This window comes from Onychostruthus taczanowskii, unplaced genomic scaffold (assembly GCF_017590055.1).
Source record: "Onychostruthus taczanowskii isolate IOZ18803 unplaced genomic scaffold, ASM1759005v1 scaffold61, whole genome shotgun sequence".
NCBI lineage: Eukaryota > Metazoa > Chordata > Aves > Passeriformes > Passeridae > Onychostruthus > Onychostruthus taczanowskii.
The window spans coordinates 6,987,748-7,001,239 of NW_024503790.1; the positions used below are offsets into that span (position 1 = coordinate 6,987,748).

The following is a 13,492-nucleotide window of genomic DNA, read 5'->3' on the forward strand; positions in this document are numbered from 1 at the left end:
GGCAGACACTCACTTGAATCTTCAGTCTCTCTTCTGCTTTTTTGTTTTATGCTTTCTATACTACTGCTGTTTTAACACAATCAAAATTACATTAGAAACACAACCAAGCGAGTCCCACACAACAATGGAAATGCAACAGCACTTTGAGAAAATCTACATCTTCCCATCCCAGTCAGCTGCCTTAGGAAAAACCAAACTATATGACACTGTGTGCCCCTGCCACCATCTGAGTGCCATCTGAGAAACATCTGTCAAATCTCTCCAGATTAGCAGGAGTTAAAAGGCTGGTTTTAGTGGTAGAGACATATTTAGGAAGGGATTGAATTTGTGCGTGGTACAGCCCATTCCCTGTTTATTAATAAGCTATTTATCACTGGTGTTGCTTTTAATGCCATTTTGGTTTAATGCTGTTAATGAAATATAAATACCCACACTAATGATGTTGGTCAGGAGCAGTGCGGGCTACTGGCAGCTTTGCAGGAGGGAGGCCAAACCACGGCTGTGTGTATGAGAGGCTGGAATGGTGTGACTGCCAGCCCAGCCTCCAGGAGAGCTTCCCACATGCTCCCACCATGAGACCGCCCAAGCACAGCAGGATGAGGAATGGGATGGGATGGCAGCAGATTTCCAGACCACTCTGGCAGCCCAAGCCCAAGCAATTCCCTCCCCCAGAAAGGTGTCTCATGGTCACAGTTCAGCTCCAGCACGGCACAGGACTGCTCCCCCTTCACTCTCTGCCTTTTGAGATCACAAGAAGAAGCCACCTGAGCTCAACATGTCTGCGTGGGGGACCCTGCAAGCAGCAAGGCAGCTCTCTAGATGGAAATATGTTCAAGTAGTCAGATGAGTTTTGTTGGCTTAATGCAGTTGCCCCACTGGAAGAGCAATCTGCAGGCTCTGTGCTGTGCTCCCCCAGGGCAACACCCACACGATCCCAACACCTCTTCAGCACAGGGGTGCTCACAGCGACCACCCCAGGGCTGCCTGTGGCTCACCTGGGAGCGGATGTGGGGCCTTGGGCTCCTCCAGGCCCTGGGCTGGGCTGGGCTGGGGCAGGAGGAGCTCACCTGGCTCCTGGACAGCCGGCCACTCCACAGCCACTGCCTCACTCCCTGGGCTGCCCTGGGTCTGCTGCAGGCTGGGCAGGGATGGAGGAAATAAAGCAGTCTCCTGCCCTTGCAAGGAGCAATGCCAAAAGCTTGGCCTTTGGCGAGGACTCAGAGGTTTGCCGTGGCTCTGCAGAGAGGGCTCACACAGGCCCCTCTCCATTAGCTTGTGTCTAGCATCGTCATGGGGCAGGGATTACAAATCCCCCTAAGGCGGCTTTTGGAAATCCCATCTTGCATTACCATTTGCATTACAGCAGCCCCTAGAGAGAGCTGAAGCTCGGGCACACTCTCAGAAAGAACTGTGGGCCAGGAGAGGTTTCAAGGCACCCAAAGAGACTGGTATGGAAAGGCAAACTAGCTTTGGGACTGGGCAGTGGAAGAGGAAGGGGTAAACCTGTGCCCAAGGCCACTGCCCTGCCCAGCAGCAACAACAGCTCCTGAAATCAGGAGAGAATCGGACCTTCACCACCAGGAAGTTCCAGACATCTACAAGGCTCCAGAACAAAACCAAGCATTTTCCTCAGGAGCAAACTTCAAACCTCACAATCACCTGAAGACTCAGTGAAGAGGCAGATTTGGAGAAAAAAAAATGTATCACACTGTCTTGAGACAGCTTTCCCGATAGTAATTTTGTCTTGCTCCAAGTAGACCCTCTCCACTAATCCCACTTAAGAAGTGTTCCCCCCCTATTTGAAGGGGACAACTAACCCTAACCAAGCCCCCCTTACCCATGTGCCTCTCCCAGGCCAGGGGCACCACAGCCCCTGTGTTCTGCCATCAAAAGAGGTGCCCTCTGCCACAAAAGCCAAACCATCAACTGCTTGCATAAACTGCAAAAAGATGCATGTCTCTTCCTCCCAATCCGTACCAACAGCCCTTTTTCTTCTGCTTTGCAGTCTCTCTCTTCCTCTCTCCCACGTAGCCAGCACAGAGGAAGGTACAACTGGTCTGCACTGGGAACTCTCCCAGTGTCCCTGCCACAGGGAGCACCATCAATTTACACTGTTCCTTTAAGACGTTATCTTTTAATTTGGCGCTTCCCTCTTTCCCCTCTTCAACTAACTGATTTATTAGTTTATATCTCATAAATTGTAACCCCTCACCTCCTCCTTCGCCCTCCCAGATGCCATAAATCCCCTTCAGGGCTCTGACACCCTTCTGCATGTGGTGCAACCCCCTGCCCCCCAAAGTCACCTCTCAGTCCCCAGGGAGCATGGGGCTCATTTGCTGGGGGCTTGGTCTAGCTCGTCTCAGCAGCTAATCCCTTGGGTGGCTCCTGTCAGATTATTAATTAGCTAAAGCGGATCGGCCCTGGAACAACATGCGGTTGGACTTCAGATAAAACAGGACGGCAGAGGCTTGGCATGTAGTTCTTTAAAGGGACTTTGTCCCTTTTTTCTTTTGCCTTCTCTGGGAGTGGGGGGAAGGAGAGGAGAAGGAGATGGGCTGCTTCCACAGCTGCTCACAGCCCCCAGCAGTTTGTCACCCTGGTAACAGCGCCCTGATGTTCAGAGTGGAGCGAGCACAGGCCTGGAGGTGCAGAGGACAGGAATGGCAGGTATCCCCATCCTCACCCTCTGGCAGATAAAACTTTTCCCAACGTTAGGAGAGGTTTATGAACCCATTTAGAGGCATGCAGCACTGATCTGGGGGGGGTCTCACTGCTCCTCAGTGTCACCTCGCTTCTGCTGTCCCTTGTCCACTCATTGCTTCCTATGGAAAACTTAATGTTTGCACTACCCCAAAAAATGAGGCAAAGTCTGTTCCAAGGGGCCACGGCCATTCTCACGTTGAGAGCAGGTATTTTAAAAAAGAAGCCATCCAGTTTGTGTGGCAGATTTTAAAGCTCCCTTTCTCATCCTGGACAGGATAAAGAGTGAGTGGTCTCCTATGCATTACACTGGAAATCTGCAAGAATGAGCTGGAACAAGAATCAGCACTACAGATGCTGGGGAGCAGCTCATCCCTTTGCTCCCTTCCCACTTTGGATTGTTTTGACTCAAACCGATGAAGCTGAAATATCGAGTCACAACGGCACTAAACTTCATTACAAGCTCTTAACACAGATTACTTAATAAAAACTAGGCTGCTTTAATTGCTTTCCCCCCATTAGCATTTCTGGAGGAGAAATTTTTGATTAATTTGAAGATGCACATTTCCCCCACCCCTGGTGCTGGCCTGTGAACCAGATCTCCTCTCCACACCAGCACTGTCCAGAAGAGCATCCCAGAGAGTGCAAATTGCACCCAAATCCACATGACTCTGAAAAACAAAGGAACTAAGAGCCTGGATGAACAGATGGGAGTAATGGTGTGAAGCAAACAAGGGGAAGAAAAATCTCCCCTCCTTTCTGGTGAACCCATAAAAAGTGGCACAGGGGAATGAGGAAGAAGCAGGCAGGAGAGGATAATGAGAGGATAGCCAGTGTGGCAGGGTCCAAAGAGCAAGGACAGAAGTTGGTAGGTGACTGACGTGGTGGGGTCCTGGGAAGCACTTTCACCTTTCTCTGCAGCTGAGAAAGGAGAGGCAACTCTGCTGGAGGAACATTGTGGGGATTTTCAAAATCTGGACCAAAAGCCTGAGAGCTCAATGCTCTCCAAATGCATGTGAAATGCCCCCTGTTTCTGTTCAGGCTCTGCCTGGGTATCTGGTTCTAGGGAAGGATAACTCTTCTTTCCCCTGGCTAATCTCCCACAGGTTGGGAGCACTGGGAAGTCAGGGACAGGTGGGGAAGCACCCCTCATGGTCCAGCAGCTCCCTCTGGGCTGGGAAAGCCAGGGATACAAAAGCCTCATGGGCAAAGGAAGGAGCTCTTGGGGGGAAAGCCAGAGCCCTAGGCTGTGCTGCTGCAGCAGGTGATGCCAAACAGCTCTCCTCCTCTGTTCCTGTATCAGGATCAAGGACATCCAATTCCTAGTTCCTCAAATATGGATGTAGAGAGGACAAACCCTCTCTGCTCCATACCATGCGTGAGCAGCTCAGGTAGGCTCTGCACTATTCCACTGCCAGATAGCCCCAGGTAAAACAAGTCTACCAAGAAAATAATTCCTGGCTTTTGGGACAACTGGCTTCAGCTCCTGTTGTAACTAGCCCTGGCAAGGGAAGATGGCAACCAGGCTCCTGAGTAGGCTGTTCTCTAGGTCAGCATACTTCAGGGACGTGGTAATCAAGTAGAAATTGCTCCTATGTGACAACTCTTGTCAACCTTGTAAATCTTCATGATTTTCTTAAAGTCAGAGATCTTGCAAGTTACGTAAGATTTTTGTTTTGTACAAAAAACGTGTGTACAGTGCTATCCCTCCCTTTGTGCCTTCTGTTCTCCCACTTTCAGGGCACAGCAACCTGAAATGTGATCTGTGTGCATGCTGAACCATAGAAACCTTGGTATTATTAAGTCTTATAATTGCAGGGAGGAGGAGAGTAGCTTTTGACTTCTGAAAGGACAAGGCTAGCAATATTGTTTGCTCATTTTACTTTCAAACTCACCTTAGTTTGTCCTCTCCCCTTTTCTCTTGCATGTTCTATCAACATACAGCTTAGACAAACTCAGCAAGAATCACAAGAAAGACACTGGGACAGATTGTAAACTGCCCTGGCAAAAATCAGGATAGTTCTGCTGACGAGAAATGCAGCTCTGGTACATCAGCAGATGGCTTACCTGTAGCTCTTAATAGTTAATATATAACTGCAGTAATAGCAAAAAAGAGCCTCAGCACTACTACATAATTTGTCAGAGGCAATATGCTAAAACAGCCTTTCCATATTCAGCTCAAGTAGGGAGATAAGCCTCACCTCCAGCACTGCCCATGGGCTGAGCACCAGCTCTGGAATGAGCCCGCAGCAGAAGACATCAGAGAACTGCTGCCATTCACTTTACACTATTTGTTAATTTTTAAAATTTTTTGGTTTTATCAACAGATTTCTATGATCTGCATTTTGAACATGCATTTCCCTCGAACACTCATGTGCATACTTAGCACTGATTGCTCCAAGTGCTTTCCAACTGGTTTTCCTTGAGGAACTCTGCAGGCCAGCGGCCCTGCTGGCTGGAGAGCTGCCTGACAGACAGACAGACAAACAGACGGTGTATATGCAGTGCCTACCAGAGCTGAATGTGCTCCTAGATGTTAATGGAGCCCTGCAAACTCGCAAAGCACTATTACTATTTTTTCACCCAGCTGTTTCATCAGGGTGCCACAGAGCTACTGCCTGTATCCCAGCTCAGAAAACTGCTGCTGGATGGTAAAGGAATCAGAAGATCTGGCTTCTCCTCCCAACTCTGCTTCTGAGTCATTATTAACATAAAATCAGGTTTGTTGCATCAGTTAAGCTGAGTAAATAAACCACGACTCATCACTGTGTTTTATTTTGCAATATTTCAGTGGGCTCCTCTTTACAAATAAACACTATTAAGGATCACTGCAATTGCAGGTATATGGGGAAGGAGAGAAATGAAAGCGTCTAAACTGGTCTAAAATCTTTATGAAGAGCAGGCCAAAATCTCATCTTTTTGGAGGATAATGATTTTCATAGGACAGACATGTAAAATTAAGGCAACTCTTATGTGGGGACACTAAAATGCGAATGAGTCATGCCTGCAGGTCTGACAAAGCTGATGGGTAAAAAATATTGGGAAACATCCTAATCCCCTTCTGAGGAGCCAAGGCTGAAATCCCAATGCCACTGAAGTTTACAGTAAAACTGGGGCTTGCTTCCCTAGACCAGGATTTAACCTCTATAAATCTCAACTGTGAAGACAGAAGCCTTAGCAAGGAGATAGCCAACTTCATAAGCAGCAGTTCCAGGAGACTGAGGACATCACGAATTCAAAAAAAAACAACTGAAGGTGACAGGGAAAGCGAGGTCTGAACCCATGAAGGTCTGGCTCAGTCCTGTCTCCTGCACTACGGAACATCCCTTTATCCATCTGAGGTTTTGGGGCAGGCTGGTCTCCAGTGTGACAGCCACCCAGGCAACTGCCAGCCTCCACTGAAGCCCTGGGCTTCTTTAGGGCTAAGCTGCTCCACATAGCCACACACCTAAGTGCACCACAGGCTCTGCAGCCAGGCCTCGTGCAGCACTGGGAGGGATCCTGTTCAGCCAACTTCCTCACTGCCAGAGCACCTCTCAGCTTTTGTCCCTCTAACAACTATTCCCTCTCACAAGTAGCTGCAAAATCACCAGCTGCTGGGCACTGCAGGCCTTCTGGAAGGGCTTTGGGCTGCCCTTACCTTTATTTTTAAAGTGGCTCTTTCCATGTCTCTCAAGAGCCTTTTAAGTGTTCTCTCCCTGAACTCTGGCATCAAGGCCCTTTTCTGAACATCTGAGACCTTTCAACCTGCTTAAACCCCATTGCTGGACTTCACCCTCCATCAAAAGCTTACATGAGCATCCACTGTTATCCAAGTGAGCAGGAGGTGCTAAGGACCTCAGTGGATCAGTCTTCAGTCCCACTCCCAGACCAGACATGGTAAGGACAGCTACAAGGCCTGCCAAGCACATGATCTCCTTCCCCTCCTTTGACTTCCCCCCATTCAGCTTTCCAACTAAACATCTGATCGAAGGCCCGGGGGAGGGAGTCAGAACTGTCCAGTCTGGTTATGAGTGAAGGTCATTGATCTAGCACAGACCAGGGATGCAGAAAACAGGGGAGGGAGGAAGGGAGGGAGGGAGGGAGGGAGGGAAAAAAAATCCTCAGACAGAAGAGACGGAGTGAGGCAGGCAGAGGCAGCGCGGCAGTAAGTGCAGGGGAAGGCAGCGCAAGGGGCTGAAACATGGTTTCACACTCCAAGACCCAAGGGCTGTTGTCAACCCGTCCTTCATGCTCACATCTTGTCACACTAGAGGTCAGGTCTCCCAAGCGTTCCTGAAGAGCTGAGCTAGCCCATATGGCAGGCAATATGTTAACAATATGGATCAGCTGCTCGTCAGGGCCTGAGCAGATGGATGTGACAACCCTGTTCTTACCCAGACAGGCTTTTAACATCTTCCCTCCCCTCTACCCAGCCCTGCTGGAAGAGCTCTGCCTGGGAACTGCTGCCTCCAGCCTACCTGAACTGTGGGGCCACAGGTCAGGACAAGCAGCATGGAAATGCCTGCCTGGCTGTAGCCGGGTGGCAGGAGCAGGGCAGAGCCCCGCTCCTTTAGAGCAGCGCTGGCAGGAGCCAGGCCAAGCGTTTATCCAGGACAGCGTGCTGCAAACGGAAAGGCCTTGCTGTAATCCAGAGAGGTGCTATTAACTCCAAGCAGGGTGATACAGGAGATACTGTATTCAGATATATGTATATGGCATGTTACCACCAGATGCCACACTTTACAGTCTAGACGGAGTTTTGTAACTGCCTGGGAAAAACTCCTCTCACAGAACATGTAATACATAAATAGATGTGTATTTTAATGGGCAAGTTAAACTCCTCCTGGCAAAGGTAGGCAAGTCGATTTCATACACAGGTGGGTAAATTTCCACAATGATTTTGCAAGGCTGTTTCATATTCCCCAGCCCAGCTCAGGATCTGAGCCGTCAGGGCTGGTTGGGCTGGCCCAGCTGCACTTCTGTGGAAGGCAGTGTTCCCATCTCATCATGTTTGCAGCTGTGCCCATGCAGTAATCCCAAGGATCCCAGCAAAAATAACTCCATCAGTCCAAGCTAACCCACAAATTTAGCTTCACTTTAGGATTTAAATGGGGGGGAATATTTTGCAAATTCAAACACAGACAGAGCAGATATTTCTAATCCCTTTCCTACACTTTTTTTAGTTTTTCCCCCCCGCATAAAAGTCTACCTTCATTAACTGAACAAGAAAACTCCCTCCAACCCTTATAGCTCTAGGACTAAACAGTCAGCTTGTGCTTATAAACAGTGAAAAAGCAATCACAGCCTAGGGATGGGCTCTGGAGAACGTGCAAACAGCCTCTGTAGCCCAAAGTAAATTGAGCTTGTTTTGAAAGTAGAAGCCATACAACTTGCTCTAGGGCAGAAGACTGGAACACAGGGATTTCTAGTCCAGAACATGAGAGATCACAAAGCCACATGCCTGAAAGGCTAAGTGCATATCCTTCACTGCAGTGATGTTTGTAGAACCACGGGGACCTCAGAAAACAGCGGAGTCCAGGGAAATATTTCTGGTGTCACTAATGAGCTACTGTCCCTCAGGAAGCAGCCCCTGAAGGACGCTCAGCAATGCACCCAGTAGGTACTGGGAGGAGACCAGTGTGGAAAAGGATAACTGATTTGCAAGAGTCTGAACCACAAGGATCACTTCAGCATTTAAAGTATTCCTGATGTATCAGTCTCCTCCTCTTACCTTCTTGTCTCAGAGGTTCTGCTCATCCCAAGTCCAGATCAGATGGACAAGGTAGGGTTTTCAATATTAGGAACTACACAAGCAGAAACCTGTGACAGGGGTCACAGGAAAAGCTCCTTGGTGATGAAAGAATCACCTAGAACCCATGAGGCAGCTTCCTCTGCACAGTTTTTTTCCCCCTGGATGTTGCACCTCTCTGGAGAGGCACGTAAGGGTGTTTGGTGGAAAATTCACCTGCTGCAGTCAAACTTGAGAATTTGTGTCTTATTTGGTAAAACCTCAAGGCTCTTCATGTTCCTTTACCTTATTCCCTCAGGCAGAGCTCCTATTTGGGAAGCTCTCTTGCCTCTGGAGGCCTGGGAAGGCATTGCTCTAAAAGGAGACACAAGCACCAGAGCAGCTCACACAGGGATAAAGGCCAGAGTTCGCTACATTACCAGTTCAAAACCAGGCTTTCCAAATAAAGCATGCCAGACCCTGGAGGTGTTTCAGCACTGGGAAGGTGTGGGAAGGCACAGCTCACCCCTATCCCATCCTGAAGCACATACTTTACTGGCAGACTTACTGAAAGCACTCAGGTCTGTAGGCTCTGAACATGGCAAGAACTAAGACGTGCTGAGCCTTAGAGCATCATGGCTGTTGCTCTTTCAGGTAGGGCTAGGGCACTCACAACATGAGTAAATTTCTCTGTGCTACACACAGCTAGCAATGGAGAGGGACTGCTGGAGCCCCAGACCGATATCTGAGTCCAGTGACTATTCTCATCTCCCCTCTTGCTAAACCAATACAGTCCCTCTGCCTGGACCCTTCCAGCTCAGCTGCACCTGTGACTCACAACAGCTCTGGACACACTGCTCTGCCCAGGTATCATTTATGACATAGCAGCAAAAAATAGAGGAAGATGATGCTACAGAATCCCCTCAGGCACTTCAGTTGCTGATCTTCATTCATTCAGGCATTGTCAGCATTTAATGATGTCAGCAAAGTATGGAGATAGCCCCTGACAATACCTCTGTGCCCTACAGAGCCCATGTGATGTCACACACAGGCCAGACACAGCAAGGATCCTCAGACCCTTCCACCTGCAGCTGTATGGCAGTGCCACGAGGCACCTCTCAAATCCCCAACCCATTGAGAAGAAATACATGGTCCCACTGTTATGTCATACCTTTCTTTGCAGAGAAGCTGTGATGGCAGCCAAGCAGAGAAGAAAGTAAAACAGCTTTTAGAAACAGAGTCCCACCCCCTCAGAACTGCTCTGAGTTACCCACCGTGACCACAGACATCCTCAAAGTCCTTTTGTGAAACAAGTCAGTCAGAAACTGTCCCACACAATACTTACCCAGGGGACTCCCGTGTACTCCTTAGCCAGCTGTTAACACTGCACAGCAGCTCACTGGGAAGAGGAGGTGAAGAGAAAGAGCTGCTCAAAGCAGCACCCTGCTGTGTCAGCTGGGTGTCTGCACACAGGTGGGAGTGATGGCAGGGGTAAACCCAGTCCTACTTGTAAGCCAGCCCAAACCAACATCCCACCACGCATTTGCCACCTAAGCCACTGAGTTCCCACTGCTCTGTCAAACTTCATAGGCTAGAGATTTCCCAGGAGCTGGAATGAAAGCTCTGGAGAGCCAAAATCACTCACTCCAGTCCTGCTTCAGAGCAGTTTGATCACAGAACAAAAGCTTGTACCTTGCATTGAGAAGTCACAGGCTTCAAGGTCCATTCCAGTGTACAAAGCCAGGACAGAAGTCAGGTTCTTTGTTTTGGAGGTGGTCTCAGGTGAAGACAGGGTGAATTAGATGGCCTCCCTTCACTTGGTGAAGTCTCTTTTCCCTGAGGAGAGTTTCAAAAGGAAATGAATGTTCCCTACTGAGCAGTACCAAAGCTCAGGTGAATCACAAGCACAAGCAGTGACGCCAGCCTCAAACGCTGCAGCCACCCACAGACCCGAGCCCTTGGTCACACACAACAGGCCAGCAAGGCAAGGCAAGGCAAGGCATTTCATGCCCTCCTGAACACGCTCATCTCCATCTCCTTGTCTGCCACGCGTGGTACTAGCAACTCAAAAGCCAAAGTACAAACCACCCAGACTATTCGGTGGGCCATACACTCCAACTTTCCCCAGAAAAAAAACCAGGTCAGGCAGTGGCAGAAGCAGCCTATAGTACTAAGCCACTTAGAGCACAGAGCTTCCATCTGCAGCCAGTTAAGCGTTCCTGGCCACGTGAGCGCTGCTGCCATCCCTCCTCTGGGGGGAATCCAGAAGCACAGAACTCCTTGTCCACCCCCACATCAAATCTCATGCCCAAAAATGTTACACATACAACCAGATGAGACAAAGGAGAATTATTATTTGCAGTTTAGTGAGGCCCACAGTAATTAAGGGACTTGTCAAAGCTCACTTGGCAAATCTGAGGCAGAACTGGGAACTACAGCTAAATCTCTCAAATTTTGGTTTAAGAGCTGGACTGCAAAAGTCCTGTGCTCCTTGGCTGTTATACTGCTACCTTTGCAACAGGTTTCACCCTTCTCCCTGCTCTTCCTAGGCAGTTAAGACAATTCCCCTCTACTCCTGCATTGAAGGAAATGAACAAACGCACAGATTAAAATAAAATAACTTTTACCTTACTTCCAAAATTATAAAATGTCTCAGCTCTAACCTTTGTCAGAAGCTCAGAAGCTTCAGGCTCTTCTATGAGGTGGGATTTGTAGACTGGAGGGTTCTGTTGTTGGTGGTTTTTTTTAAAATTTCCATCAGACAATAATAAAAGAAGCAAAACAAAAGAGGGCTGTTGAGATCAACTTGTGATAGGTGTCTGGCCAAAGAAAATGGAGCCAAAGAAGTCAGAACCCTGCAACCAGCAACCTTTGTGTCAATTTAAGCAAATATTGTGGCGTTTCCATGGCAATTCCTGTTTTGAATATCCACTACACTCACTTTTTAAAGGGCTTTTCCTGTTTGTGTTTCAACTTCAAAACCTGTAAATATTTTCAGCCTTAACACATCCCGACCTCCCCCAGCCTCTGAAATGAGATACCATCAATGCTCTGTCATGAGGTCTGCTGTCTGCAGTACCCCAAAGCTGTGAAAACTCACGGCAGAGGCAGGGTGGCAGCCCAGGACAGCTGGGGACAGCAGAGGCTTGGCTGGCCTTTGACACACTCTCGGTGCCAGCCCCCACAGCTGCAGGTACAGGAGCCCGTGCCACGCTTCTCCAAAACTGATGAGTGAAAAGAGCTATCGCAAACACTCAGCTCTGACAGCATCAGCTCAAGGCGAGCAGCAGGCAGCAGTTTTTTGCCAGTCTCCTTCCACCCCACTCTGCCAGCTCAGGCTGCCTCTGAGCCCCACTCCAGCTGCAGTTTCTGCGGGGAGGCTCCTGCTGTGCCCTGCTCACACAGCCCCGAGCTGCCCCCTGCCCTGACCCGGCTCTCCTCCCTTCCCTTCCACCTCAGCCGAGCTAAGGCTGTCACTCACTCTGATTTATGGGATGCTGCGTCATGTGCAAGTGAGAATGAGGAGTCAACTTTGTCCTCACTTGTGACCTGGGCGAGGATGTAAATTCCCCAGCGTCCTCACAGCAGCCTGCAGGTCCCTGCTGCATTGATCTATCCCTGCTCCACCAACACAGGGCCCACGGGGAAAAGTCCTGGGGAAGGAGCCCCAGTCAGCTGCTGGTGTCACTTGTCACATCTGAGCATCAGGAGCCTGCTGCTAACCCTCTCCACAAAGAATAAAGCTGCCCCTGAAACTAATGCTGGGTTGGAGGAGGGGGCTGGTCTTTGGCATGGGTGGAGGTGCACGAAAACACCTCCCGCTGCACGTCAGAGACACCTTAAGGACTTTCATCCCCAAGTCCCCAACTCTGAAAGCTTCGGCCTGTCCTGCTGGAATACTGCCCTTCCTAGTAGCCATGGGAGTGCACTGGTTAATTGTGAGTTTCCTGGCTGTGATGGATTTGTGCCAGGCCTCCAATGCTAGCTTCGTGTAATTTTTGGGAAGTCAATTTCCTTTTTCCTTTTTTTTTTTTTTTTTTTTTTGGTTTTTTTTTTGGTTTTTTTTTTGTTTTTTTTTTGTTTATTTTGTTTTGTTTGTTTGTTTTGTTTTTGGGGGGGGTTTTTTGTTTTTTTTGTTTTGTTTTTTGTTGGGGGGGGGTTTTTTTTTTTTTTAATTTTTTTTTTTTTTTTGTTCAAGGTTCAAGGCTCTTTTAAACTGAAAAGTACAAGCATTTGAATAGGTGTCAGGATAAGGCTATCCATCCATGGGCTGCAGCTTCCCAAGAGCATTTTATAGGCACTGTGGCACCTCAGAGAACAGCCATGGAAACAAACACAAGTGACTCCAGGGCTGTTATGTCAAATGCCCACAGCAGCAGCTCCTGGGTGCGCTCCTGTCCTCCCATGAGCATTACTCCTCACTCCTGACCACCTCTCCTACAATGCTGGGTGCTTCTGGCACCACCAGCAGATGAGGCACAATGCCTGCTGTCCTGGCCAGCTTCCAGCTCAGGTAATTACATCCTACAGGAGTTTCAGCTGGATATTTTATCCCTTCTTCACTTCCGGCCCTGAGCTGCTTCAGTGGGAGTTGCTAAAACTCTATCCAGATCCACCCCGGACGTGAGTGCGTGGAGGGAATTCTGTGCATCCCAACAGGTCCCAAGAGCCTGGTGTTTCAGCAAACAACCTCTAAAAACATGTGACAGCATACCTGCTTGTGTACATGCCGTAACACCCCCACCTGAGAACAAGGTGCAGAGCTGGGAAAACAGCTGCCCTGCCACACCAGAAACCAACAATTTCTGCAGACGTGTGCTTAACTCTGCCCGATTGTGGAGCACGATTTGGGACATGGACACTGGCTCCTGTCCTTTGCTAAAGTGAGAACTTTCCTCCCATCATCTCCCAGGCTTGGCAGAATTAAACTTGCGGTGGCAGTGGTGCGAGGCTGAAGCCACAGCTGCTGGTCAGCCTTTGTCAGTGGTATTACGTGCTGCAAGGGACACCGGAGATTTTGGATGCACAGGAGAAGACACACCAGGTTTAGAGCAGCCATGAGAATGGGCCTAGGGTCCATGG

General features: G+C 49.1%; 1 protein-coding gene across 7 annotated transcripts in view; it reads right to left on the reverse strand.

Annotated features, from left to right (window-relative positions):
• CASZ1 (castor zinc finger 1) overlaps positions 1-13,492 on the reverse strand; it is a 191,411-nt gene that overhangs the window by 146,624 nt on the left and 31,295 nt on the right. For 4 of the 7 annotated variants that reach the window (XM_041419866.1, XM_041419872.1, XM_041419864.1 and 1 more), the window contains exon 2: positions 10,103-10,246. The exons of 2 other annotated variants lie outside the window; for them this stretch is intronic. The gene's annotated coding sequence lies outside the window, so the exon portion shown is untranslated. Of the gene's footprint in view, positions 1-10,102; positions 10,247-10,920; positions 10,971-13,492 lie in introns of those variants that run through there. One more of the 7 variants, XM_041419867.1, reaches the window with a different exon arrangement.